Source organism: Pan paniscus, chromosome 10 (genome assembly GCF_029289425.2).
Source record: "Pan paniscus chromosome 10, NHGRI_mPanPan1-v2.0_pri, whole genome shotgun sequence".
In the NCBI taxonomy this organism is placed as follows: domain Eukaryota; kingdom Metazoa; phylum Chordata; class Mammalia; order Primates; family Hominidae; genus Pan; species Pan paniscus.
The window spans coordinates 113,515,186-113,539,754 of record NC_073259.2 but is presented as its reverse complement, the minus strand read 5'-3'; the positions used below and the strand labels follow the sequence as shown (position 1 = coordinate 113,539,754).

The 24,569-nt window shown below is 42.2% G+C and overlaps 1 protein-coding gene across 1 annotated transcript in view; it reads right to left on the bottom strand.

Annotated features, from left to right (window-relative positions):
• LOC112441406 (dynein axonemal heavy chain 11-like) overlaps nt 1-24,569 on the bottom strand; it is a 177,660-nt gene that overhangs the window by 80,528 nt on the left and 72,563 nt on the right. Inside the window, exon 4 of the transcript XR_010108959.1 lies at nt 21,327-21,381. The gene's annotated coding sequence lies outside the window, so the exon portion shown is untranslated. The remainder of the gene's footprint in view (nt 1-21,326; nt 21,382-24,569) is intronic.

The following is a 24,569-nucleotide window of genomic DNA, read 5'->3' as shown; positions in this document are numbered from 1 at the left end:
CCCTCTAGCCTCCTGAGTCACCATCATGCATTGCTTAGTCCTCCCCGGGGAGCATGTCTATTGGTACCTTAAGGGTAGTGTGTTCCTTGCACTTTTTATTTCCTATTAAGCAGAGCAACTGAATGGAGGTGCCACATTCATGCCCAGAGCAGGTGAAGCAGGTGAAGCTTTTGGCCTTAAAGTTAATCTACATGAAAGCTAAGAAAACAACTTTTTCTGCACTCTCCAGCTTCCATGTCTTCTTAGCTGCAGGTTGCTGAAGAAATGTCCCTACCCCCAGCCTCCTGCATGGATGACAGAAGCATCACTGAGGAAGGGATGGCAGATGTTTTTTCTCTCCATTGCAGGCTCCAATAGATTGATCATGCCTGCTGGGGTGCAGACCTGCCCCAAGATTCAGCAAAAAATCACCATTGATGAGTGATGTCTGCCACAGGCCTAGGAATGAAGCTTAGATGCTTGCCTTGTTTCTGTCAGCCTGTAGGGGAAGATCAAGGTTCCCTATTGAGCCAGAAAAGGGATTTTCATACAGATCAAGTACAGAATGGTCAACACTGGGGCTGCTGGAGGAGGAGTGCAACTTTTGGTGGGCAGAGATAGTTTTCTTCCACGGGAGGGCTCTTCCTCTCTTTGCTTCCTAGTAACTGAGGAAACAAGATAATCTTCTTAGTCGGGAACATCTTGTATCTTAGAAGACAAAGACAGGAAGGAGGAAGAGGACAGGGCATGAGTGGCTCTTGGAAAATGAGCAAAAGGAACCTTCCAGACTCACATCCCAGCTGTCAAGTCAAAAGGAAGGTAAAGAACAAGGGCTGAAGCTCTGATTGCCCACAGTTTGCACTGCCACTCTTACCCCTCGCGCAGACCAACCTAGAATCCTACACAGGATACGGGTGGGGGCGCTGGGGCAAAGATTCAGGGGATATGGTCCTTGTTATGTCTCCTTCGTCACAATGCTGTCAGTGAGGAAGGGTCTTATTGCAAAGAAGGAGATGGAAAGAAATGGGCATCTTATCTGTGCTGTTGGAGGTGGGGAATGGGACAGGATTTTCTTGTTTATGCAGATCATTGATAAAAATGATGTACAACATACCAGCTGGAGGAAGCCTAGTTGTGTAGGAGTTCAACCAGAAAGGAAAAAAAAGAAAACTTCAGAGCCACAGTGAACCATAAGCTGGACCTGAATTTGCAAAACAGCTTCTGTTTTGTTTGTTGGTTGGCTTGTTCTTTGCTTTTTGTAAAACAAAAACAATAACAAAAAGACTGAACGACAGTAACTTTGATGCTATCTAATAGCTCTGGCCCTGCTCCTACCACCTCCCTGCTCCTCTGTGTCTGAGTGAAAATAAAATACAAATATGTTATCTGGGGTAGGGAGAAACACACACATTCCCATTATCACATTAGCAGATTAGCTGGGTTCCAAGAGCAGGGCCGGAGGAAGCCAAGACAGGATGTCCACATTTCAGCAGGGAAAGAAGAAGGTCAGAAAGGTCCTGAGTGGGAGGAAAGAGAGTCAGGTACCTTGGTGTGGGGTCTTCTGAAAACAGGGGCAAGCAAAGGGACAATGGATCGTAGGCTAGGTGAGGAAAGGCAAAACCGCCAAGAGCCCTGAAAGAAGGGCAGACTTGCTGTGAAGTGGCACCTATGTCTCCATCTCATTGAGAATCAGTGCCAGCAGCCCCGTTCCCAGTTTGTCTCTGCCCCATCCCCATGGAATCCACTGCTATTGAAATTAGCCACTCTTGAGGGTGCCTGTTAAGATTTTCATTTACTGTTTCTTCATTAGAGATAAAAGAGTTTTCCTTATTTAAACACACACACACACACACACACACACACACCGAATTTGGCTCAGTGAGATCCCACAGAAAGACCTCTTTGGGTAGCTAGAGTTTCAACCTGGGGCATTTGGGTTTAGACAGACTCCTGGGAGTTCTGATGGGATCTTTTCTGAGAATTTCCTTAGGGTTTTGGCAGGATTTTGTTTTCCTTCCATGAGGCGTTTCCTACCTTATGAAAGGAAAAATTCTTAGCTTCTGTATTCAGAAACTTAACACCCCAAAAAAACAAGGCCTTTTAAAACTCAGAAAACCGTCCTCAGGAGGCATCTCAGCTCTCAGTTCAGCCAGTCGGCAGGGTTTGTTGACCACGACTTTCTCTCTATACCATACTGAGCAAGACACATACAGAGAAGTTGAAGGCTTGCCCCCAAGGGAGACAAGCAAATTCCCTTCATTCAACAAAAATGCATTGAGTTCTTTTTACATTCAAGGCATTGTGCTTTTCTAAGAGGAGAAAGAAGCCTATTAGACAAAGCTCTATTTTTAGAAATATACGCAAATAACTACAGGAAATAAAAGAATGTGGCAGGAGTTATAAGAGAGGCTCAGATAAAGTCCTCAGGACTATGAGGAAAGAGAGGAATAAACTTCTAGCTGAGAGAGCCAAAAAAAAAGAAAAGAGAGAGAGAGACGCCATGGAAGACAAAGCAGTTGAGTTAGGCAGGGCAGAAGTGGCTCCTAGGAATAGGCTGCTCTCAGAAATGAGGCAAGTGGGTAACAGGGTGACAACATGAGCTCCAGAGCCAGGATGCCTGGCTTCCGGTACAGGCTCTACCACTGGTCAAGTGTGTGAAACTCTTTCCAAGTTGACTCATGTTTCTGAGCCTCAGTTTTTCTCATCTGTGAATGGGGCCAATAATATCTACCTCTTAGGGACCGTGGAAAGGATCACATTAGGTAATTAATGTTAGGCTCTTGGCATAATGCCTGGCACATAGAAAGTACTCAAAAAATGTCACTTCTTAATTAGCTTTGAAAAAGATGGGAATCTGTGGGGACTGTGGAGGGTGGCTGAACAGGAAGTCTTGATTGGCCAGTTGGGAAATTCCAGGGCAGAGGAACGGGATGAGAAGGTTTGATCTGCTGCCAAAAGAACCATGCTGAATGAGATAATTCAGAAAGACCAATTCACAGAATCCAAGTAAAAGGGAACAAAGACAGGACCAATAAGAGGGTCCTTTGGCCCAAACCTCACTATCACAAAATGCCCCAAGTTTAGATTTTTGCCATTACCTCCATCTGTGTTTATACATAAAATATTCGGAGCCACTGCCAACCAATGTGAATTTATATAAACATTTAATTCCACCAATATTTGGGCATTTCTTCCTTTTCAATAAACTAGAGGCTTCAAAACATGGAAATGGCTCAGGCTCCGCTTGACCTCTGAGAGATCCTCTTAGCAGGGTTTAGGTAGACCCAGGTCTGAAATCGAGCCCAGCCTAACAGGGGGGCCTTTCTACTTGGAAACAGCAGCCATGCGCTATCTGACCTAAAGCAGCCATGCTCATAAACTGCATTATGGGATCTGGGCTTATGGTAATGGGACCAATCAGTTTACCTGGTAGAGGAAACAGCATGAGGAAAAGCTCAGAAGGAAGAAAGCAAAGTGTGGGCACACGGACAGCACATCCTGAAGACTGGTGGAGTGTGGAGTCCAGGAGAGGAGGGGTGGGACCAGGGGCTGGAAACCCACATGGGAACCAGATTGTGGGGAATATGTAAGCCAAAGAGTCATGAAACCTTTGTATAATGCTGGCAATTTACACAACTAACAGCAGAGTGCAAGGCATTTCTCAGCATCACAGCATTTATCCCTTGTTCTGGGACAGCATTCTTTGCTTCCACCACCTCACAAAGCTCTGTCATTCCTTAAAGTGGTCCTTCCTCTTCCCAGAAACTTCCCAGGAAGAGCATCAGTTGTTTCTTCCCATGCTCCAGGTGTGTTATTGACTCAGCTGTAAAAGAATAATATGCCCAAGGAGCAAAATTTGTCCGTGGCCACCAAGCCATTCATTGCAAAGGTGGCGTCTGGTTTAACTCCTTGGTCCTTCTTAAATGCATCAAACACCTTCTTGTCTATGTCGTCTGTTTGATGAAGGTCAAGTATTAGAGGCTGTTCTGTGATGAAAACCAAAATATAGAGACATGCATAGGAAAAGGATTTTTATCAGGAGAGGCAGTCTAAGAGATATTACTTGGAAGTAGAGAACCTTCTGGGATATTTAGATGGCTTGTGAAGATTATGAGCCAGAATGTTGAAATGGGATTCTCCTAGAAAACCTGGGATGAAAGGGATGGAAGAGACTGCCAGTTGCCTTCCAAATGTCCATTCTCCCTTCGGAGGGAGGAAGCAAGAGATTCCCAATTGTTAGTTTACCCATCCTCCTATCAGACTAAGTACTGGCCAATGTTAACCAATGTGTTGGATTTCCAGAAAGAATCCATTAAAGAAGCTGATTCACATAGAGCATAAATCCGACTGCTCTTCGGTTTTTCATGCTTCTTCCAAGTAGGAATGCACATGTGACCATCAGAGTCCCAGTAGCCATCCTAGCCCACGAAGTGACCTTGAGCATGAAAGTTATACAATATGGATGATGGTGTAGAAAGAAAGTTGTTGGATCTTTGATGACCATGAAACCACCATGCTGGTCCTGGGCTACATACCTCTGCATTTCTTTTACAAGAAAAATTTAAATTTTTTGAAAAATCCTTGGTTTTAACCACTGTCTTTTCTTCCACATGCAGCTGTCTCTAATCCTAACTAATACAGAAAGCTGTTTAAGCCCAACCACAGGAGAACAGACACATCCAAAGCCCATCTCTCCATCTGTCAAATATCTTTGCCAATCTATCTCTGTAATAAATACCTAGCGCCAGCCAGACTCTGAAAGGAGGGATAAAAAAAACATGCAGACTGATCCAGATGGTGCCTGTCTTCTTGGCAAAGTTCATCTTTTAAACGCTACTCCTTCAGAAAAACTTTTGTTAACCCCTAATCCAAATAAAGTCTCTATGTGATTCTCTCTTTAAGCACCTACTATGTTACAATCACTTGTCTCAGGGCCAAAGTACAGTCAGAAAAAAAGAGGATCTTGAAGCCTCTCACAATCTGGTGGCGGGAAAAAGGCATATTAACAAACTATTTCAATATGACATGTGGGCGACAAGCTAGAGGGTCTGTTTGAGAGGATGTGAGAACTCAGAGAAGGGTACTTAGTACCACCCTGGCTGGGCTGTCTTGGGGAGATACCACCAGAGCTGAACCTTGAAGAAATGTAGTCTTAAGGGGCAGATTTCCTAAAAGGAAAGCCTGAGATGGAGATTCTTGTATAATTTATCAAGGGAGTGATCATAGAAGAGCCCTGTAGGTGACTGAAGTTGAAAGGACAAATGAAAAACAAAGATGAGGAAGTGGCCGGGCACAGTAGCTCATGCCTATAATCCCAGAACTTTGAGAGGCCAAGGCAGGCTGATCGAGCTTGAGTACACGAGTTCAAGACCAGTCTGGGAAACATGGTGAAACTCCCCCTCTACAAAAAATTTAAACAATTAGCCAGGCCTGGTGGCACATGCATGTATGCATGTAGCCCCAGCTACTCTGGATGTTAAGGTGGGAGGATTACTTAAGCTCAGGTGGACAAGGCTGCAGTGAGCTGAGATTGTACCACTGCACTCCAGGCTGGGTGACAGAGTAAGACCCTGTCTCAAAACAAACAAACAAAAAAAATATGGAACCACTGTATTCTAGTGTCAGCCTGATCTTACATGGAGCTCTGAGTGTGAGTAGTCCCACAGTTAAATGTCTCTCCTTGAAGGCGGCTAGGCCCTGGTAATTCCATTGCATTCAGTCAAGGGCTGCTGCCCGCCCCTGCAAAGATGCCTGGAGGGCATAACCTTCCAGGCATTTCCCCTCCGGGACCCTCCATAACTGAGGCTGATTCTCTGGAAAATAGTACAGCAATGAGCTATTAGCAACCAATATTCAAAGCAGCTGGCAGATGGGTGTACCAGGCCAGTGAAGAAGCCCAGTTGCATCTACTCAGGTGAGAAAGGTCATGTAAGCAGAAGGAACAGCCTGAGCAAAGGCTACCCAATTTCTGCTGGCTGTGTGTGGGTTGGGAGGTGGTAGAGGCATTCTTCTCTAGCTCATGTCGTATTGGGCCCTGAGAAGGGAGAGATGAGACAGAGCAATGGGCAGAAGCCAGAGAGATTCCTCTGCCATGCTATGAAGTCCAGATTCCATCCCATATTCATAATAATACCAACATGAATAATAATAGTGCAATATTTATTTCATGGTTAGTATGTGCTAATGTCTGAGGGCTTTCATTTGTTTTCTTTTTCACCCATGCAATATCACTGAGGCAAGTGGTATGATTCATTGCACTTTATAGATGAGGAAACTGAGGGTGAAAAAATAATGTAATTCATCCAAGAGCATATGACTAACAGCTGGGACTGGAAGCCATTGTCTGTCTGAACGTATGCTCATCCCACAGCAATGCAAGTGGTTTTAAGCAAAGGAGTGATGCTGCTAGATTGATTTGCATTTTGAATATTGCACCGGGGCTGCCCATCCTCACCTTGCTAACTTCTCACTGACATACATTTCTGGGGGCTTCTTCCCTTGCATTTTTCAGCTGAAAAAAAACAAACACAAAAAACTTGAATGCCCCTGACTCTGGCCATCTAAATCCCATTTCCAGCTGCTGAAGCCCCTCCAGCTGAGACCCCAGAAACCATCCCTTTTGGTTCCCCCTCACCCCAACCAGGTTTCCTAAGCAAGTGCTCCTCCACGTCCCAGAAGAGCCTAGCTAGAGTCCCCACCCTTCCACTAACCAGCTGCCAGCCCCAACCCAGGCAGATCTGACCCCTGGAATTTTTTTTTTTAGCACTGCCTGTCATGCGGCTTGTTCCTTGGCCTCTCCTACCCAAGGGCAAAGCAAAGGGGTTCCAGGGACCCCGAGTGAAGAAGACAGAACTCTGAAGGGATGGTCAGACAATACCTCATGGACAGGGCTCTGATTATCTGATGTCAGAAATTCTGCAGATGGAACTGCCTATGAGTACACTCTCAGGCTACAGTCAAAGCAGTTACTCCCAGGGTGGGCAGGCATAGGGAAGGAATGTGAGAGCTCTACAGAGGTAGATGGAAGCTGCTGTCCGTGTTCTATTTTTCATGCCGTGGTCTTATTTAAAATAAGTAAATTAGTATCTTAATAAAAAAAAATTAAAAGAGGCCTTGCCAATGGGCCAATAATGAAAGCATTTCATGGACCAAGTATTTGTATGAATCTAGTTTGCACTCCTAGGTCAGATATGCACATATCTCTACAAGGCAAAAATTACTACTTGATGAATGAGTCCCCACACGGAAAATGGCTCTTAAGTTATGACTGGAAGGGGACACAAGTAGGGGGGGATGGTTCCCTGCAGTGCTGATAGCATTATTTTTCTACATCTGGGTGCTAGTTACTTGGATGTGCTCATTTTGTGAAAATTCAGGGAGGTATGATATGCTCTTTTTTCTTTATGCTTCAAAAAAGTAGCAAAGAACATTAAACATTTTTTAATTGCTCTACTTGATCTGGATCCGTATCTAAGAGCAGCAACCACTCCAGGACACAACTGGGAGGACCCCACAATACTGTCTTCCGGTGAATTCCTTCAAGGAATGGCTTATTAGCTTGTGCCATGCTGAGTCACACTGGAGCTAAAGAAAAAAAAAACAACAGTAAAACTGATCCTGGCTTTGGTTTAATGTGTGATATTTTGTTCATCATTGATCATTGATTGTCTACATTGACTGTGACTATTTTTTAAGGACGTTGTATTAAAATGTTATCTATCTTGATTACTAAGCTTTTTGGTACTCCCTTAAATTTTGCATCACTCTATTCCTGACCCTGCTTGTACCCCCCAACAGCTCATCATTGAGCTTGACCATGAAAACCTCAAATTCCCTCTTCCCCACAGAAATGTCTGTACTACCACGAGCCCAAAAGATGACACTCCCAATGAGGCTCTTGAGCTCCTTAATGACAACAGTGGCCTTCCCAGTGACTTCAAGTTAACAAAGAGCATCCACATAATCTCATTTATCCTGTCAGCTTGTGGGACGGCATGAGTAGTATCCCAATTTTCAGGTTAAAATATGAGGTTTTGTTTTGATAGTAAAGCGAGATTTCCAAGATGACTTTGAGCAGGGACAGTGTTTAATTAATCTCTCTATGACATACAGTGTTTAGCACAACTTCTTGCAGCTCAAGGGTCAGCCTGTATATCTTCAAATCCTGGATCCACCATTTCCTGGCTTGCTGTGTGACCCTCAGCAAATTACTGAATTTCTCTCAGCCTCTGTTTTCTCATCAGCAAAATGGAGATCAGAATAATTGATTTTTATTGAGGATTAAACAAGGTTATCCATGAAAAGCACTTAGCAATGTGTTTGGCACAGACCAGGTATTTAATAATATGAACTATGATTATTGCCCATAGGACAGGCTTGAAAATATTCACGGAAAGGAATCTGATGCCAGTTCAGGCTGTCAGGATCAACTTTTGCTATGAGGCACCTTTTAGCTGTCATCAAATCACCTGGGAAGAGAGCTTTCAATGCAATCTATTAGCAGAAAAATTATCTGAATTCTAGAAATAGGTGAAGAAGATTACTGAGCATTCCTTCACTGTAGTGCTGAATTTGACTTTCTATTTCCTGGGCTATTTTACAACTCTGTAGAGGCAGAGGCTGGCTCATGGAATTTTGTCTAGTCCAGATGCAAATAATTTCAGTCTAGGGGAGAAGATATCCCATAGATTGCAATACATATTAAATTGCATATATATATATATACACACACACACACACACACGTCTGTGTGTGTGCACGTGTGTGTGTGTGTGTGTGTGTGTGTGTATCTCAAACATCTTACATGCTTTTTGGACAGGTTTTAACATATTACTGCTTCTCTAATAAATGAGTTGAATAAAAAATCTTTGACATGCATCCCTTTTGTTATTGCGTGTCTTTTTTGGTTTTGTTTTTAGAGTCACATTTTTTTAACCTTTGGAAAATCATACTTTAACACCATGCACAGAGATAAGGCTTTCTCTGGGGGCCCAGAGGAGGCCTTTAGGGAAGCCACATGATTCCTTGCTGAACAAAAACATCCCAGCAACACCTTTCAGGTTGGATTGGCCACTGAGCAGCCCTGAACCTGGCCCCCACCCCCGCCTCAGACACAGAAGGGATTCCAGCTGTAGGACTTCACTCCCAAGTGAGGCCTGGGGAGCACTGACAGCTTTCCTTCCCTGCCTCCAAATAAGGATCCAGGTCAGTGCAGAGGCTGGACCGGCTCCCTGGGGTTTACCAATTATTTGGCAAAGTGCAGAGATAACATTCTGTGCAAATTTCCTCACATTGTTCTGCCTGGCTCTAGGTATTCCCAGATAGAATAATCTAGAGATAAGTGATGGGAAAAGAAGCTAGTACCTGGGCCTCTCCACAAACACGCCCAATCATTCCCACCACTACGTCCTCCACTCAAGATGTCTGTGACCTCATCTCACCTTCTCATTCTGCTACTTTCTGGCAAAACCTTCAGAATCCCAGTGGAAATCCCCTCCTCCTGGAGTCAGAATAAAATTTTGGTGTGGCCCAGTGGAGCTTATGGTAATAGACACTGCCTTTGAGCACGACTTTTATGGTGTCTGGTGGTGCCCATCAAAGGAGGAGCCACATTCCAGTATCCTCTTCCCCTCAGCCCAGCCCTCAATTTGCTTCCAGGAGGGACCTTATTTCCTCCTCTTGCTTCCATCCTATTCCCAAGCCCCTTCCTGATTAAAAGAGAAAATGTCTGATAAAACCCATCTTAGCCTTAAACATCTCATTCATTCAAATGATATTTAGTGAACTCTTCATATTTGTTAGATTTCATGATGGGTGCTGGGGTCACAATAGACCCTGGTTGTTCTTGGCATTTACATTCTATAGATAAGGGGAAGACAGTAAATCACTACATAAATGAGTAAACAGATTATGGTGGATGCTATAATCTAAATAATGGGGTGGTAGAATATCTCCCTTAGATACAGTTATTAGAAAAATGTTACCCAAGAAAGAGACATTTGAGCTGACATGTAGAAGATGAACAAGAGGCCAGATTTGTGAAAAGGTAGAGGGAAAGGAATCAGAAACAGAGAGACTAGCAACTGCAGTGGTCCTGGATGTGAAAGGTCTTGCATTTTTGAGAAATGCTTAAGGGTACCCAGCCCCCAAGATCCCCTCCAGTGATTCTCACCTCCTGCGACTCATGTCCTTAAGCAGTCCCCTCCCCCTCTGGATAGAGCTGATTTATGTAACCAAGAAGACATTTCAAAAGTGAAGGAATGTGCCTTCCAAGCCCAGGTCATAAAAGACATTGCAAATTCAGTCTTGCTCTCTTGAATTACTCAATTTATGGGACACGAGCTGCCATGTTGTAAGGATACTCAAGCAACTCAGTGGAGCAATACACATGGCAAAGAACTGAGGCTTTCTGCCAACAGCCATGTGAATGAGACCATCCTGAAAACAGATCTTCCAGCCCCAGTCAAGCCTCCAGATGATTGCAGCCCATGCTGACCATAGCCTTATGAGATCCCTTGAGACAGAATCACCCAGCTAACTTTTAATTCCTGATCTTTGACTGCAGCTTTATGAGATCCTCTGAGCAAAAATCACCCAGCTAACTTTTAATTCCTGACCCAAAGAAACTATGAGACATTAAATGCTTATTGCTCTTGTTTATGTTAGTCTGTGGTAATTTGTTATACAGTCATAGATAACAAATATAACCACTCAAATATGGTGAACCAGGCAGAGAGTGATAGAAGATGAAGCCAGAGAGGCTAGCAGTAGCCAGGTCACATGGCCAGTGGAGGCTGCAGTAGGAGCCTGGATTTTATTCCAGGTTAGATGGAAACTTATTGAAAAGTTTAAGCAGCAGAGTGGTGTGATCTCATTTACATTTTGTAAAGATCATAAGTATGGAGAATGAATTTTAGAGGGACAAGAGTAGAAACAAGGAGACCAACTGGGAAACTATTACGTTAGTCCAGGATGTCAAGAAAGGTGACTTGGACTAGGTAGGGAACAGCACAGAGGGAGGGAAGAGAATGGATTCAGCATATATTTTGAAGACAGTTATCATGACTTATAGATAGATTGGCTATGAGGGATAGTGGAAAGAAAGGAATCAAAATGATAGCTAGGTTTTTAGCTTAAGTAACAGAGTGCAAAATAGTGCCATTTACTGAAATGAAGAAGATTAGAAGGAGTGGATTTGGAGGTAAGAGAATCAAAAAGAAAGAGTACCTCATCTCCCACTTCCTATTACATTTGGAAGCCTTTGGTACAATATGGCCAAAATTATATGGATTATAATAATACAGATTATATTATTTGTATATATAATTATATAAAATTATATATAATTTATACAATAATTAACTATATATTGGACATTAATTCATCTTAACCCAGTTTTATTTAGCAGTCCTCCTCAGCTACTAAAATCTTTGCATTTTGTAAGATCCGTTTGCCTTTCACACACTGCAGCTAGGTGCAGCAGCTAAGAATCTCCTTGAGGTGGTTTTTTGTAACTGTCCACTTAACAGGTGTTAAATAGACAAGTCTGTGATGTACACGATACTGAGGGTGGCTTTCAAGTTGTGCAGTACATCTTGTCTTTATGTTTATCTGTCTCCCACACAATGTTAGCTCTGGGGTTGGGACTGTGTCTGTTTCACACTTATATCCCCAAGATCCACCACATTGCCTAATATGTGGTAACCATGCAAAGAAAAAAGTGTGTTGAATTAATGAATGTCCATTGTATATAATCCTGCAAAGCAAAAAATAAAAATTAAAAAATTAAGAAAATCACGTCATTCTACTATACAGAGATAACCATTGCCAATGTTTTGATACAATTCCTTTAGTCTTTTTTCTGTTCATAAATATTTGTATCATCCATATGTACATTTGCACCCATATTTGTAACTTTTCCTCTACTTCTTTTGAAAGAAACAGCCAGCATTTACTGAAAGATCTGTGCTATGAAAGATCCATTGTAATAAGCCACACTTCTTGTTGGTTTAAGCTCCTGGGAACTTCTAGTCCAGAAATAGAGTTGGAGTCATGGCTAGCAAGGTACATCTGTCATGAGGCTCAGTATTTTGGAATTTATCCTGGCATTTTAAATATGAAGTGGGGAGAACAGTTGGTCCTAGCTCTGCCAGTAGGAGTGTGAAAGACCCTAGAGGAACCTGGCCCAGGAGGCTACCTTTACTGAGACTCTGACTACCAGTACAGTTCTCCACTTTATAAGAGCAATTCTTTCCTGAAAATCCCTCTTAATAGGGCAAATCATCCAAAGTTGAAAACAACACTGTATTATTTTCAGTGAGAAAATAATTTTGCACCTTAAGCATACAAATTTACCCCCATTCTACTAAAGAAAACCAAAATATTCACGGACAAACAAGAAATAACCACCAAAACTCATTAAAAAGGACAAAATTACTTCAATTGTTAAGTTACATTAACCTAACAAAACATTGCCCCTTCATCAATTATTCCACTTAATACTGAGATTTACTCGCTCTCAATCCATTACACAGAGCACAATGAAGACTCTGCTTTTGAATTTTAAAATGATGCAAAATTTTTTTTTTTTTTGAGACGGAGTCTCACTCTGTCACCCAGGTTGGAGTGCAGTGGCGAGATCTCAGCTCACTGCAAGCTCCGTCTCCCGGGTTCACGCCATTCTCCTGTCTCAGCCTCCCGAGTAGCTGGGACTACAGGCGCCCGCCACCATGCCTGGCTAATTTTTGTATTTTTAATAAAGACGGGGTTTCACCGTGTTAGCCAGGATGGTCTCGATCTCCTGACCTCGTGATCCACCCGCCTCGGCCTCCCAAAGTGCCAGGATTACAAGCGTGAGCCACCGTGCCCAGCCCCGATGCTAAATTTTTAAACAATATAATCTTTAGAACAAACAAGGAAAGAAGCCCAAACAAGGCAGTAGAGACAAAAGAAATCAGTTAAAGCAAAGAATTATTTCACATTCCCTGAAGAGGTGGGTATCATTGGGAGCATACGATTGTTTTTTATAAACAAGCAAATCACTAGGATTCTCAAACACCTGTTAAGTGGCCAGTTACCAAAAACCACCTCAAGGAGACTCTTAGCTGCTGCACCTAGCTGCAGTGTGTGAAAGGCAAATGGATCTTACAAAATGCAAAGACTTTAGTAGCTGAAGGAGGACTGCTAAATAAAACTGGGTGGATAAGATGAATTAATGTCCTACATATAATTAATTATTGTATAAATTATATATAATTAATTTTGTATAATTATATTTAGAGCAATTATATTTAGAGCAACTCTTTCCTGATAACAGTTTTCCTGCAGGTGAAAGTACAGTGTCTCAAAAAAAGGATGTCTTTTTTAAAGTCACACAAAATTGTCAAATGGGATAGCAGTGGCCTTGAGCAATTACAGTACCATATGATAAGTGCATTAAGGAGGGGACAAAAGTTATCATTGTGAGCATATCTGAAGGTAGTCTTTAGGAGTAAGGGAAGGCTTCCCATAGGAAGCGACGTTTAAACCAAGCCTGAGAGGCAATAAGCACTTACTTTTGTAACTAAAATAAAACAAAGCATTTAAAATTTGTATTGGCAGTTATTAAACAATCAACTATTGAATATTGTAGGTAAATAAACAAATGAATGTATATATGAAAAAATAAATATAAGATTTTTTTAAAAGCAGAAAGATCAAATGATTAGTCTGCTCTACCACCAATTTGAGGGAGAATCCCAAGTGGAAAAACAATCAGCCAACTCTCAGCCCTGAGCTCAAAGTGTGATCCACAGCCCAGAGCACCAGCATCACCTAGCGCTTGTTAGAAAAGCAGAATCTCAGACCCAGCCAAGACTCACCAAATCACAATCAGTATTTTAACACAGGTGATTTGTGTGCACATTGAAACTTGAGACGCGCTAGACCATGATTCACCATTTCAGCTGCACATTAGAATCACCTGGAAGCTTATGCAAACCTGATTGCCCAGTGCAGACTGGTGGTTAAAAGCACAGATCCTGTATCTAATTCCCAGGTTGCTTAGCTTATTAACTGTGGGATCTTTGGCCAAATCCATAAACTTTCGGTGCCTCAGTTTCTTCATCTTTGTGATAGACAGCTACTGACATGATTCCCAGAGGCTCCTGTCTCCTGGCATTCATACCCTTTTGTAATCTCCTCCACTTGTGTGTGGACTGGACCTAGTAAACTCCTTCTACTTAATAGAGTACAGCAAGAGCAACAGAGGGCTGCCTTCTCTGCTTTCAAGATAACATCTTGTTGCAGTGGTTTCCTGAGGGGAAGAACGCTGTGTCCTCACATGGAGGAAGGGATGGAAGGGCAACAGAAGGCTCCCTTCAACCTCAAGCCCTTTTATAAAGGTGCTAATCCCATTCATGACTTAATCACTTCCCAATGGCCACATCTCTTAATACTGTTGCATTGAGGATTCAGTTTCAACACAAATTTTGGGGGAGGCACTATCATTCAAACCATAGTATAATAGATGTCATTTCCAAGATTAAGTTATGAAAGACTGACTTAAATCTTGCCCACCATCTCTGTCTGACTCTTCTCACTTGCTCAATTGATGAGGCAAGCTGCCATGTTGTGAGCTGCCCTACGGAGATACTCAAGTGGCAAGGAGCTGAGATCCTGAGTCCAACAGCCACAAGGAACTGAATCCGACCATCGGTCAAACAACTTAGCTTGAAAGTGACCCCTCCCAGGCTAGCCCTGAGATGCATGTAGTCCTGCCTGACACCTTGATTACAGACTTAGGAAGGCTCTAACCCTAAGAACCAGCTAAGCCACATCTGGATGCTTGATCCACAATAATGGTAAGAACATAAATGTTTGTCATTTGAGGCCACTAAATTTTGGCTATGCAGTAATACATAACTAATACAATCTATAAAATGGTGATGATAGTAGCAGTCATTGCATATATTTAATACAAAATTAAATGATTCACATAAAATGCTTAGAACAGGGCCTGGCATATAAGAATCATTATATACATTGTGCTATTAGCTATTTTACAAGGCATTAATGCCTTTGGTATCTGTATTAGTCCGTTTTCACACTGCTGATAAAGACATGCCTGAGACTGGGTAATTTATAAAGAAAAAGAGTTTTAATGGACTCACAGTTCCACATGGCTGGGGAGGCCTCACAATCATGGTGGAAGATGAAAGGCATATCTCACATGGTGGCAGAGAAGAGAGAATGAGAATCAAGTGAAAGGGGTTTCTCCTCATAAAACCATCAGATCTCATGAGATTTATTCACTACCAAGAGAACAGTATGAGGGAAATCGCCCCCATGATTCAATTATCTCCCACCGAGTCCCTCCCACAACATGTGGGAATTATGGGAGCTACAATTCAAGATGAGATTCGGGTAGGGACGCAGCCAAACTGTATCAGTATCTGCCAAAGAATACAAACTATTTTGCTACCGCCAAAAGGCCCCAGTCTCCTCTGCCTCCTGAAAGCTTCTTTCTCTACCTTCCTTGTCAATTAATTGTCACTCCTAGTTGGCATCATTATGTCAACTCCTGGCTATTCCTCCTCATCCAGAAAAAAAATTTTTTAAAAGCTGTTTCTAATTAGCTATAGACTGGGAAACTTGATAAACCAATATGTTATGATTGTGACTAAACTACAAGTAAGTAGGCTCTGATTTAGGGTCTGAGGAGTTCTCCTATGAGTACAATTACGTATTTTTGTTTTAAAACAAGGGGTTTGTTCCATCAAAAAGGATGGCCCTGCTGCTTTCCATTTCTCAGCTATGTTCCAGTCAGTTGAGGTCACCAGATTTAGGAGGCATCTCTGAATGTCTACCATGAGATCAGCACATTCTACATCAACTGTAATTCATCACATCTCTGATTTTACTCATCCCTAAGTGCAATTCCCCTTGGCCCTATCCGGAGTTTGTTTGTATCAGCCAAAACATACACTTGTTTTTAATGCCTCCATATAATCAAGTTTAATTTCTTTCTTTTGTTATCAAGAGTTCCCACTATACGGGGATTAAAGGAGACCTCTCTGAGGAAGAGAAGATTAAATTAATTACCTAAAGGAGAAGTTGAATGTAAATGTGTGGAGGAGAAAAGAGGGGATTGGAAGATGGTTTAAGGCAGAAGGAACAACTTATGTGATTTCCCCAAGGTGGGAGGGAGCAGAAACAAAGTCAGTGTGGCTTGGCTGGACTCCCTGTGTGAGGGATAAGGTGCCCTGAATGGGGCAGGGGCCAAAGCATGATGGCCTTACACATTGGTTAGGAGTTTAAGTTTCAATCTGAAGACACAGGCATGACACTAAAGGGTTTTAAGCAAGGGTTTGGCACACTACAGCCCTTTAGCCAAATCTGGTCCTTGGCCTATATTGGTAAACAAATTTGTATTAGAATATAGCCACATCCACTCATTTACATATTATCTATAGCTCCTTTCATGCTACAAGGGCAGGGTTGAGTAGTTGTAACAGACACCACACAACCTGCAAAACCTGTAATATTTACTTTCTGACTCCTTATAGAAAAAGTTGTTTACTACCTCTGTTTTAGGCTCACGAGTTCCATGATCAGACCTGCCTTCTACATAGATTCTGGCTGCTGGTCGAGAATGTGCTGACACAGGGGCAGAGCTGCTGTTACTTTTTCCTTCCTTTACATACTAGCTGGAGCTGGAGCACCGTGAACTACCCTTGTGTAAGAGAGTGGGGAGACAGAGGTGAGGCCAGCGGTTTGGATCATCCACAGACAGGTAAATCAGATCCTACAGAGACTGATTGCATTTTTAATAAACAAAGGGCATCTTGAAGAATAAGAGAGATGATATACAGACACTTTTTTTTATTTTCATTGATGTATAAGAAAATATGGTGGCAGGTTAATACCAAAAAAAAAAAAAAAAGACTAGCATGAGTTAGAAGTTTAAAAAATAAAAAACAAGCCATTCCTGCCAGCCTGCCATCTGTGTGTGGTGACTCTCTCCCCAGGATGAACCAGAGAATAGTGCAAATCTGAGATTGCTGTTCTCATGTGATCAATAGGAGGGAAGCCACAAAGATGTGAAAAGACAACACTGGTCCCCAGATGCACGGTTGCGTAGGTCCTTCCTGGGTTTACTTAGCAGCAATGTTTGCTTTAAAAAAAAAAGTTATTATTCACCAAATTTGGTTGGGCCAGTGAGATAGAAAATGGGAAGCCAAGGGGAGTCATTTCTTCAGGACACTGGCAGAGGCCCAGAGTACAAAGTTGTCTACAAACTCTCAAATCAGTGTGAGACTTGAAAGAGAAGTACATGTTGCCAACGCGGGCTTGCCAGAGTAGAATTGAAACCATACCTCTACCTCATGCAGGCATCCTCCACTGGGAGGATGTTCTTATAAATCCCAGCCTTGGAGCCCATCTCATCTGCAACCCCCTCCCTGTTCCCCGTCTCTTTCACTCCCAAAACCAGAGGAACATAATAAAGACAGAAGGCATGCATCTCTCCAGAGCACCTCTGGGCTGAAAGAAGTGGAGAATCAAAAATCCACAAAGGATGAACATGAGCCCCCTGGTCCCTTGTGATCATGTTCCCGGGGACTTCGCCATTGTGGCCTATCTGACGCAGGCCCCACTGTGTGTTGCAAAGTCCATGGCCGCTGGGAGTAGACCCCACAGTGCCCATAGCAGCAGGAGACTCCAGATCTTGCTGTTTTTTGTTTTTCTTTTTTTCACCTGAGCTACTCCTCCCAGTATCTAGCCAAGGCATTCCAGGTTGATTTATGAAAATCTGACCTCAATCCAGAGAAACTCCCAAATGAGCCCAGTGGGAACACAACTAACTACAGCCTGGATTGCTGCACTTGCAATGAAAACCAAGGATGAATCACAGCCACAGAACTGGAGAAAAGAGTTTTTCATTCTGGGACAGATTCCACTGTTTCCACCGGGAGGTCCTGAACTTGGTATTCAAGGACTCCCAGAATCTGACTCACTTCTCTCAACTTTCACTTCCTACACAGACACTGTCAGATGGATTTTGTTCCCTGTTCGCCCATGGGGTACCCCAGCCCCATCATTGCTCCAGCTAGAAGTCTTCACCCTCATCTGGCCCCTCCATATCCAGGAAAACACTTCAGTAAAAACCAGGAGGCACCTGTATACATGTAGAGAGGAAGGGTCCCTACACAAAGCTAGAACCAGTTTTCAACTGGTTCAGGCAACCAGGAATTTCATTTGGTTTTACAGTGAATTAGTTTTTGCCAAAGCATTTTTGCCCAATGTGTTATCTCAAAAGGAACATAGTGCTATGTCTTTTACTGAGTCCACAATATATACATTTATCTTCTCTCTGGTAATATCATTGTGCCACAACAGTACCAAAAGGAGGGCATTATTTCTAAAGTGTAGCTGTAAAGTCAAGATTCAGGACTATATTGTAGTTCACTCCAGGGTTGAAGGATAAATTGACTTCCTACATAAAAATTAAACTTTAGTTGTGAAGACACAGGTGATAAGCTACTTGGATTCTCTTCACCAAAAAGGAAAATAAGGCTGGGCATAGTGGCTCACACCTGCAATCCCAGCACTTTGGGAGACCGAGATTGGAGGATTGCTTGAGCTCAGGAGTTTGAGACTAGCCTGGGCAACAGGGCAAGATGCTGTGTCTACCAAGTTTAAAAATTAGCTGGGTATGGTGGCACACATCTGTAGCTCCAGCTCCCTGGGAGACTGAGGCAGGAGGGTCACTTGAGCCCAGGAGGTTGAGGCTGCAGTGAGCCATGTGCATGCAGCCACTGTACTGCAGCCTGGGTGTCAGAGTGACATGCTGTCTCAAAAAAAAAAAAGAAAAAAAAAGGAAAATGAAACTCCGGAAAATTTCTTTACCAATTATATATGTTCTACTGAACTTTCTGCAAAGTTAACATTCTGCCTGGTGTTCTGGTTAAATTTTAATTGAAAAAAAACTAAAATAATTATATATTATTAGCCCTAGATTAGCAACATTAAAGGCCAATAATCAATAGTACTATAAGCAAATACCTAGCGCTCTGGTGATCATTTGTAAGCACTGCTTTCTCCTTCCATCATGAAATGCACTCTTCTCTTGACTTCCACTTTCTGGAGTTCTTTCTACAATTCTGGGCTCTTTTCTCATTCCATTTTGTAGACTTGTCCACCATTATGCAACCATTAAATTATGCAGTTCTCCAGGTATCTGCTCTGGGCCTTCTATTCTTCTCCTCTACATTGTCTCTTGAGAAAATTGCATGCATGCTCCAGGATTTGAGTGACATCTCTAAATTCATAGCACCTCCAGTAGATTGAGGAGTGGTCCCAAAAAGATGTGTCCAAATATGAACCATTGCCTGTTGATGTGACCTTATTTGGAAATAGGTTATTTGGAGATGAAATTAAGCTAAAGATCTCGAGATTAGATCCTCTTAGGTTTAGGTTGGACCCTAAATCCAATAATGAGTGTTCCTGTAAGAGAAAGGAAAGGAGGAAATACTGACACACACAGAGCGGAAGGCCATGTGGAGATGAAGGCAGCACACTGGAGTCAAGCAGCCCCAAGCCAAGGAATGCCAAGGGTTGCCAGGAGCCAACAGAAGCTAAGAGAGAGGCATGGCATGCATTTGCCCTTGCAGCCTCCAGAGAGAACCAACTGCCAACACATTGATTTTGGACTGCTGGCCGCCGGAACCGTGCAAGAATAAGTTTCTGTTGTTTTAAGCTGCCAAGTTTGTGGTAATTTGTCACAGCAGCCCTAAGAATCTAATACAGTACTCAAATGTGCATCTAAGTTCTGTGGCCTCTCTCTGAGTTCCAGACAAACATCTACAACTGCCAACATTACATCTCAGAGGAACCTAAACTCATCGTGTCTCTGATTTAATCCAACATCTTGTCTGCCCAAGCCCATACCCCAACATGGCTTCGTTCTGTCTCCCCAGCTCAGTGGATGGTATCGCTATTCATCCAGTTCCATCAACCAGTTCTCTGGGTGTCACCCATGATGCTACCCTCTACTTTCTTCCCATAACCAGTCACCAAATCCAGGCAATTTTACCCCCTAAATGTCTCTTAAGTCTCTCCATTTATGTCTATTTTTACTGTCACACCTCAGTCCAGTGAGCATCAGCTCTTGCCTGGACTATTGCTGCAGCCTCCTAACCAGTCTGCCTACTTCAAATCTTGCCCTCTACAGTCAGTTCTCAGCCCAGCAGCTAGAGTGATCTTATAAACATAAATCAAGTCACATCATAGTCCTTCGATGGCCTCACATAGCCCTAGGCCTGCAAGGCCCCCCATTGCCTGACCCCCCAACTACTTTTTGAGTCTTGGCTCACAAACTTTTTCCTCTAGCTCCCTGAGCTCCAGCCATTCTGGCTTTTTTTTCCTCCCCAGAAACCCTTGTAATATAGCAGGACCTCTGGTTTTAAATATCCTACAATTCAAATCCTGGCTCAGCCTCTTCTAGCTGTGTAACTTTGAGCAACTTACTTAATTTTTGTGTCTAGGTTAGGAGAAGCAGGCGGGGAAGCTAGGAAGTCCATTTCCCCATCTGGAAAATGGTAATAACAATAATTTTTACTTTACTGAATTGCTGCAAGTATTAAACGACCTGATTCACATCAGTCATTTAGCAAAGTATCCATTACATTCTAAATATCAATGTTACCATCTTCTAACACTTCACCATCTCCCACTACAAGGAATTTCCTATACCTACCATATCTCCACATCCTCCACCTAATCCATTCCCCATTATCCTTCAAATGTTGTCTCCAATGCCTTCAGGGAATTATCCAACCATCAGCCTACCTTGGGGTCCTCTACAGAATTTCAGGGTCCCATGTAGCCTTTATTCCTAGCGTTTATCACAGCAAGACTTGAGTCTTACCATGCACAACTCTTACATTACCAAAACAATGGCTTATCCAACAATGGACACATTGAAACCCTGGAATTTCTTCTAATGGAATTTTTTGACCATGTATTTTTTAATGGTATGATAAACATATTGAGAACAATTTTCAAGGTGAGTGATAATGGAGTGATTCGCTAGGCAGCCGATGGCTTGTTGAAGATGCTGTATCAGCTCACACTCCACATTATAAACAGGCAGCATGGGTCAAAATGGACAGATCAAAAATGACTGTCAGAAGTATTTCACTATGACAATCTTAACCACTACAGATTGCTTACAAATGAACAAGAGATGGTAGGGAGGTACCAGGTGAGAGATAACTTTGGAAATACATGGCAAATGCAAATAGATAATATGAATAGATTGTACCCAACACATTTAAACATCTTCTCCTTCACGTTCCATAGAATCTCACCTGAAGATTTTCCTCTGAACTCTGCTTTCACTTGGTTGTCCAGTGACCAGGAACCCTGATAATAAAATGGCAATAATGTTATGCTCTCCCTAACAGTAGTGATATAGTTTTTATTTCTGCATCCCTAACATAAAGTTTAGGGTCAGTCTCACAGGAACTTCTCAGAAAGTGCTAATTGATCAAATAAATGAATGTTTTTGGATACCAATTAACAACACAGTTGTTCCTCAGAGAGATCCCTCAAGAAGTATGGCCATTTGACAAGAGTTGTAACCTGAGGGCTTCAGCGAACATGTGATACTACAATTCCTATGCAGTGTGAACCAAAAAGTATTTGAGACAAATTTCAATCAATTTAGAAAATCTACTTTGCCAAGGTTAAGGATGAGTCCATGACATAGCCTCCAGAGGTCCTCAGAACATGTGCCCAAGGTGGCTGGGGCACAGCTTGCTTTCATACATTTTTAGGGAGACATAATACATCAGTCAATGCATGTAAGATTTACATCAGTATGATCTAGGACAACTCAAAAGGTGGGGGCTTCCAGGTCAGAGGTAGATTTAAATTTTTTCTGATTGGCAGTTGGTTGAAAGAGATAGGAATGTGTGGGTTATGATAAAGGGTTGTGGAGACCAAGGTTTTATCAAGCAGATAAAGCCTCCAGGTAGCAGGTTTCAGAGAGAATAGACTGTAAATGTTTCTTATCAAACTTAAGGTCTGCGTTAATGTTACTGCTGGAGGGGTATAATGAGGCATGTCCGACTCCTCTTCCATCATGGCCTGAACCAGATTTTCAGGTCAATGCTGGAATGCCCTTGGCCGAGAGGAGGGGTCCATTCAGATGGTTGGGGGGGGGGCCTTAGAATTTTATTTTTGGTTTACATGGTGTTTTGGGCTTCCCACAGCCAAGTTCCCTGGATTTTCCCCTTGGGAGCCTCCCCTCCTCTACTCTCATTCTTTTTTTTTTTTTTTTTAATTATTATACTTTAAGTTTTAGGGCACATGTGCACATTGTGCAGGTTAGTTACATATGTATACATGTGCCATGCTGGTGTGCTGCACCCACTAACTCGTCATCTAGCATTAGGTATATCTTCCAATGCTATCCCTCCCCCCTCCCCCCACCCCACAACAGTCCCCAGAGTGTGATGTTCCCCTTCCTGTGTCCATGTGTTCTCATTGTTCAATTCCCACCTATTGAGAATATGCGGTGTTTGGTTTTTTGTTCTTGTTTGTGCTTTGGGTGGAACACAGGGGTAGGTGTTCAACCATGAGCTATAATCCTGGACATGTGACCCAAACCTAGCCAATCAGAACATCACATCCTCCTAGACACAGCAATTGGTTCTGAGATGGACACGTAATCCAAGCCATGGCAATCAGTCCAATCGGAGCCAATCCTGAGTCTTTTGTTTGAACAACTGGAAAGAGTTGGTGAGAACCAGACTCTTCTCCACTGGTCTTGGGCAAGCAACCCTGCAAGCCAGGAATAACCTAAGGCCATCAGCAGAGGAGGGCCATCAGCAAGGAAATCAACCCAAAGGAAGCAGAACACAGAGAAGGAGAAATATCAGGTCTTGAAGACATGTTTGGAGCCCCTGGATCTAGCTATACCTGAACTCACATTGCCCCTGGACTGTTGCCATGTGACCCAACAAAGTCTTTTTTTTTTTTACTTAAATTAGTTTGACTTTCCTGTCACTTGCAGCAAAGAAGACCCTGATTAATACTCTATTTTCTGAAAACATCTGAGTTTTTTGATGCCTTTAACCTAAGAATTTCAGCTTTAATACACTATATGAGTAATTAATGATGCAGGTCTCAGGAGGGTGAAGCAGGAGTTACCAGGTCACAAAGGCCCCAAGGGTAACATGTGAAGATCTAGACATTTCTACAGCATAACTAGTGATAACTGTGAAACTTCCAAGGACTCAAGTGGTTAAAGTTAACTGTATCTGAAATTCAAACACTAACTGGAATTAGTCACATTTAACTGGAATTAGAATGCATTAGGTCACCTATTTCCATTGTAATACCAAATTAGTTCCCATTAATTGGCCCCTATTTATTTTCAATCACTTGCTTCTGTCAGATATTTGTACTGGCATTTCAGTCAGGAAGACGTTAGCTAGGCCTAATTGCTCAGACTGTATTTCACAGACAGCCTGTGCTATCAGATAGCTCTGGAAAGAAAACAATAGATGGCTTAACATGCAACTCTAGGAATGTCAGGTATGTGGTCATAAAATCTAATAATTTCAGAGCAGGGAGAGCCTTAGATTAGCTGCTAACCTTCCCTATGGCCCAAAACATTAAGTGGCCCCACAGCTAAAGTCATTTCTGTTTTTTAAAAGACATTTTCTTAAAGAGTAAAAATCATGACTGTCATACAAATAGAAAATGAACACGTCAAAGGTTTTATTTTATTCACCAATTAATGAGGAAACCCTAAGGTGTTAAACTGGTTCAAAGGAGAATTCAAAGAGCAGACGCCTATGTAGGCAATCAGAAATGCCCAGCAATGAGGAAATGCATTTGTTAATAGATGCAAGACTGGTTTTCTCCACCAAACATTCATTTGCATTGACTGTGGATGAGAATCATTTACATTACTATGGTTTTTTTTTTTTTTCATTTACAGAGTTATAAAATAGCTCAAAGACAGTGAAAGGCGCAGACTACTATGAACTTAAAGAACCCAAATTAAAGTACTGGATAGCACCCAGCCATATGATACCCAGTAATTCTTTTCTCTCCTTGCCATTCAAAAATTTTTAGTTTTTCCTCTCAGTATATGATGTTTGCATTAACCAAAATATATTACACGTTATTAGAGCATTTTTGTGGTTTTTTAAAAAACTCACTGAGCCTCAGTTTCCTCATTTTGAAAGAAAGGAAATTGTAATATTCATCTTGTAGGGTGTGGTAAAGATTAAACGCAATAATGCCTGGGAAATCCCCTAGAACAGCACACCCAGAACCTAGTTTAGGGAAAAATTTACGCTTCAATGGAAAACTACGCATTGTCTAGGGTATAACCTTCCAGATAATCTGATTCTGATTCTATGGGAGCTCTGTAACTGTATTACTGCCTAATAAAGTTACAGTCATTTATCTAAGTACTGTAGTAATTACAGTACTTACATTCAGTAATTTTGTCTATAGACATGAAAATAAATTCTGTCTGTTAGGGAGAGAACCTGTCTCTTCCCCCGACAATAAAGCCAGTTTTGCAGTCACTT